Genomic DNA, 6111 nt, shown 5'->3' with positions numbered 1-6111 from the left:
TCCCTGCTGATCCAGGCTAATTGATGGATTTATCCTCCATGAATTTATCTAGTTCTTTTTGAACTCTGTTTATAATCTTGGCTTTCACAACATCCCATAGCTGTTCCCATGTTTTGGACAAAGTTAAATGTAAAGTTGTTATGGGTGAGGTTGAAAAGGATGAATTTGGTGATGTGTTTGGGATGGATATCTGAGAGTTGGACATGATCTTATAGACATTTGAGGCAGATAGCAAGGTCATCATGGTGATATTGCCTCACCCATCTCATTTCTCCCATATTTCTTATTTAGCAGACAAATTACCAGGCAAGGCATCAATTTAATAGCATTTTAATACTTTTTTTTCCCTATAGCACCTTGATACAGTCTGCAGTCCAGTCATCTTTCACTGGGTGAAATCATGGTTCCACTGATGTCATTAAGAATTTTGCCATTGATTTCCACAGGGCCTGGATTCACCCACTATGATTAAATGATCAGTATAAACCTATTATTATATACCATTTCGCCCATCCCCACGTTCATTTATTTGAGATGCATCCCCATCCTGGTCAGATAAAACCTATCCCCTTCTCCCCACCTCACACCTTTTGATGCAAATTACTTGAGAACACCAGATTTATATAAATACAGCAGGATTTTTAACCATCTTCCACTTAATAGCTATTTGAAGAGAAAAAACAAAGCATTAGTGTTGTTTTTCCACATCTGAAATGCAGATTGTTAATATGAATGATGTGAAATAAAAGCAATTTAATGGATGTTAGTAGTTATAGGTTAAGGTTGTATATTTTTAATAAATTAGTAAATAGCTCTTTAACCATTGAACAGGATTATTTTTGGTACTGATAAGAAAGCTACAGCTGAATTAAACATGTATAAATAAATATTCAGCATATAAATAATGTATATCGGGGATCGGCAACGTTCGGCACGCAGGTGGCCAGGATAAGCACCCTGGTGGGCCGGGCCAGTTTTATTTACCTGCTGATGCGGCAGGTTTGGCCGATCGCGGCCCCCGCTGGCCGCAGTTCGCCATCCCGGGCCAATGGGGGTGGCGAGAAGCCGCGGCCAGCACATCGCTCACCCGCGCCACTTCTCGCCGCCCCCATTGGCCCGGGACGGCGAACCGCGGCCAGCGGGGGCAGCGATCGGCCGAACCTGCCGGGTCACCAGGTAAATAAAAATGGCCCGGCCAGCCAGGGTGCTTACCCTGGCGAGCCGCGTGCCGAACATTGCTGACCCCGGGTGTGTGTGTGTGTGTGTATATATATGTATGTGTGTGTATATATATATGTATATATATTTAAAAACTGCACTTACAAAACATATGTATCAAGAAGGTTAAGTTTATCACTGTGCAGCATTTCCACCATGCCCTGCTAGAAGTTTGTTTTCGCTGTTTAGCATGATATATTGACGCTAGTTCGAAACACATAACATATCTATATGTAAAAAGAGAGTTAGTATTTAAGACATTGTTACTAACCTGTGAACATAATGCCAGAAGTTATTTCATTTCACTTCTAACCACTAGGCAAACTATACAGTGAAGTTTTATGCATTTTATATTCAGCTACCATATTAAAAAGTATTTTAAAAAATACTTCCATCTGTTTCTAGAAAACCAAACAAGAATATTCACCAAAGCAAAAAAGGGTATGATCCAAGAGAAGAAAAGTGTCAGAAAGTTCTCACCAATCTTAATTCTGCCCTGTATACTTCCACCTATCCATCATATATGGGCTGGATCCCATACTGGTATTAACTCCCCTCCCAAATGCAGACTAGAGACAACCTTTATATCTATCACAATGTGGGTTTCAGTTGTTCCTCTATTTCTGCATCTACTGACCGATGAACTCTTCAACATCTAGCCACTTCCCAATACAGTCTAATTACCAACCTCTATGTCTACCCAAGTCCTTCCTGATGCCTACCCTCAGGATGTGGCCTGGAGATGCCAATTTACTAGTAAACTATATCTGTCATCCTGAAATAAGGTGCAGCAAAGGAGGAAAAATGGGTGGTTTTATAACAAAAACCCACGTTATGATGCTCATGCAAGGAGTTCAGGCTGGTGTGGTCACCTTTGCTGAGAATTTCCTGCCTTTTTCACATTTTAGTATTCAAGCTCAAGTTTTATTCAAGATTTTGCTGTGATTGTGATGTGGCTCCAATGCTTACAATAAGATGTCAACCATTTAGGAACGTGTGGAAAAACAATTTGGTAGTGGCATGACAGCACTAAAATTAAGCTTGTGTCACAACTTCTGTTTTAAGCCTTGTGTTCTTTAACACAAGAATTTTATGGAAGCCCCTTGAACAACCATAAATAATATGCCTTGTACTGCATTCATTACTCAGACATATTGACTCTTCTAAGTCCTCTAAAATGGACATTCTCAGTTGGATTCCTCTGAAATTTGCCATGCCTCAACTAGGTGCAACATAGAGTTAGTGAGCCAAATTTAGGGTCATTTGAGCTAGAGGTTCTGGAGATATAATCCTAACATAGCCATTTTTCAAAAAGTTTGTAGGTGGTTGGTTTGGTTTTTTGCATAGAGCTAGAGACCAAATTATTGCTGTGATGTAGGTCAAAATGGTTTCAACCTGTCAAATTTTACCTAAGATAGTGCATGGCACCCGCTAAATCTTTTGGGGACCCAAATTGAGAACAGTATTTAAGAAATATATATCTTTTCCACTGTACATGCACCAATACAGAAAAATGCCATTCCCACTATTTTAGAGGCTTCAAATTTTGACTCTTGTAAGTGCTCTAAAATCTGAATGGTTACTCAGATTGCTTTGAAATGTGATGTGCCTCATTGGGGGGGGCACAGGATGGTGTTAGTGATCCAGATTTGGGGTCACTTGACCAAGGGTTCATGAGTTATAGACTCCCCCCCCCAACCCAATTTTCTTCTACTGTATTTCACTATTAAGCTGAGTGGTACTAAGGATCATCTGAATCACAAACTTCATTAGGATTAACATAACTAAGGATAAGCTTATCACTGGCCCCCACCTAAGACAAAAGGAGTTCTGGACTAAGTGGCTGGAGATTGCTGCAATTCCTGAGCTCTGGGTGGCAATTTTATTTTGGGGGGAATTTACATACAGGAATGCTTCCTGGGAGGGGCATTAGGGGGCAGAGAAGCAGGGGGAATAGGAGGAGAGGGGTTTGGGGCTGCAGGGAGGGGAGTGGAGTCATGGAGAGGAGAAAGAGGTTGTGGGCTCATATGAGGGAGGCATGGGAAATGGGGATTACAGCAGTGGGACACTGGGAAGAGGGATGTGGGATTCAGTGATGGAGGCCTGGGGGAGAATAGAGGCAGGGGTGCCTATCAGGCCCACAATCCCCTTCCATTTGTGTCATGATCTGCCACCATTAGAGCTCATCTACAGAGGTGTGACCCCCATCCCTACCCCCCCATGTGACCCAGTTTCTGGAGGGGGCTTGCCTATTGGTGTGTGGGAGGGGGTCTGAGCCCTTCTTCTTATTTTCCCTATGTGAGCTAGGGGTCCCTGAGGCCCCCTCCCTGCCCCCATACGTGTACCAGCCTCCAGGGGCTCTCTGATCATCTGTGATGATCTGACCCCTCCTCCTTGCCCCCCTCACATGAGCCAAGTTGTGAGGAAGGTCTGAGCCAAATGAGCTGAGAGGGGCTCCCTCCTCCCCAGTAGTATCTGAGCCCTGCTCCATGCCCAGATATATGCACCAGTACCTCGAGACCCCTACCCATCTACAGAGGTTTGACACCCCCATGCTGACACCTCAGAGATGGGCAGAGTAAGGGGGTATTTATTGGACAGAGGATCTTTCTCTCAGTCATAAAACTGTCAGTATTTTGGAACAAGAAACACTATCTGTGATTTCTCTCACCAGCCTGTCTAAAAACTCCCCCCTCCCTCCCTCGCTTCTGAAATACACTCCAGAAACAAAAAAAATAAAAAACTCCCCCATACTACATCTCTACCTTGATATAACACTGTCCTCGGGAGCCAAAAAAATCTTACCACGTTATAGGTGAAACCGCTTATATCAAACTTGCTTTGATCCACTGGAGTGCGCAGCCCCGCCCCCCCGAGAGCACTGCTTTACCGCGTTATATACGAATTCATGTTATATCAGTCGCGTCATATCAGGATAGAGGTGTAATTTCCCCCTACTGTTACTCGCACTTTCTTGTCAACTGTTTGAAATGGGTCACTCTCATTACCACTACCAAAGTTATTTTTCCTCCCTTGGTATCCTACTGTTAATTGAATTGTCTCGTTAGACTGACCTCACACTTGGTAAGGTAACTCCCATCTTCTGATGTATTTATACCTGCTCCTGTATTTTCCGCTCCATGCATCCGATGAAGTGGGTTTTAGCCCACAAAAGCTTATGCCCAAATAAATTTGTTAGTCTCAAAGGTGCCACAAGAACACCTCGTTGTTCTTGCTGATACAGACTAACACAGCTACCACTCTGAAACCTGACTCCAGAAACTGAACATGAGGGGGGTTAGAGGAAAGGGGGAAGTAATGCAACAGAAATGTTTGTATAGCAAGGAGTGAAGACATCAGGGACGTGAGTTGAAGGGGGGCTTGTTGGAGTGGGGAATGCAATGAAGAGGTCAGGGGTAGGTGTGCTGAATTAAGGCTGGTGGAACTCAGCTAATTGGTTTGCATACTGATTGGCTCTGTATGCAAAGCATAGGATGTGATATGTACAACTGCCTAAATGTCTACTCGTTGCTACCAAACAACAACCTGTACTTGGAGGTGTAGATCCCAGTGCAAGGAGTGCAGTGTGGGGTGGAAAAGGAGCATTATGTGAGTGGAAAGAAAGATAGAAGCTGAGCTGAGTCCAGACTCCCCCACAACGCTGGCTGCCCACACTGGAAAGGAAGAGATGGAGGAGGTAGCATGAGGAGATCATCTCCTGCCTCACAGTATGGGCTGCCCATGTTACCGAGCCACCATCTCTCATAGAATATTAGGTTTGGAAGAGACCTCAAGAGGTCATCTAGTCCAATCCTCTGCTCAAAGCAGGACCAACACCAACTAAATGATCCCAGCCAAGGCTTTGTCAAGACGGGCCTGTTAGATGAATAGGGCTGTGGATTAGAATGAATGGGTTGTAAAAGGAGGTGAAGAGTTTGTACATTTCAGAACCTGTGGGGCTGGCAGAGTAAAGGTAATAAGGGGGCATAGCCGAAAGAGGACAGAGGTAAGATTGCATGGGCAATCATAACTGTGCATTTCTTAGTCTTCAGAAGTTTGAGCCTTGCTCAACTCAACATTCTGCAAAAGGGACAATGTACCACCACCCTACCTTAACTCTGCTGTAATGTAGTTTTTTTGCCATTGAATATATAAGGGTTCTTTTTTCAGCATCCGTGACTACATGCACGGCCAAGAAGTTGCATCCTTTTAAACCAGCGATTAACATAGGGCTGATCCAACTCCCTTTCAAGTTAACAGGAGAATTTTAATTGATTTCAGAGGTCACAGGCCTTGTCATAAATATAAAGGGAAGGGTAACCACCTTTCTGTATACAGTACTATAAAATCCCTCCTGGCCAGAGGTACAATATCCTTTTACTTGTAAAGAGTTAAGAAACTCAGGTAACCTAGCTGGCACCTGACCAAAAGGACCAATAAGGGGACAAGATACTTTCAAATCTGGGGAGGGGGAAAAGGCTTTGTTTTGTCTGTTCTTTGTCTGTCTGTTCTGTGTGCATGCCGGAGACAGATCAAGAAGGCAAGCAATCCAACTCAATTAGAATTAGTAAGTAATAATAAGGAAATGCGTTAGCTTACTTTTATTTTGGCTTGTGACTTCCTTTGTAGGAGGAGGGAGGTTTATCTCTGGTTTTGTAACTTTAAGGTTTTGCCTAGAGGGGAGATCCTCTTTGTTCTTGAGTCTTTTGTTATTCTGTAAAGTACTTACCATCCCGATTTTATAGAGGTGATTCCTTTACCTTTTCTTAAATTAAAATTATTTTATTAAGAACCTGATTAATTTTTCATTGTTTTAAGATCCAAGGGTTTGGGTCTGTGTTCACCTGTACCAATTGGTGAGGATATATTCTCAAGCCTGCCCAGAAAAGGGGG

This window comes from Trachemys scripta, chromosome 3, assembly GCF_013100865.1.
Source record: "Trachemys scripta elegans isolate TJP31775 chromosome 3, CAS_Tse_1.0, whole genome shotgun sequence".
Classification (NCBI taxonomy): domain Eukaryota; kingdom Metazoa; phylum Chordata; order Testudines; family Emydidae; genus Trachemys; species Trachemys scripta.
The sequence above is the reverse complement of the archived record's forward strand: the minus strand, read 5'-3'. Positions refer to the sequence as shown.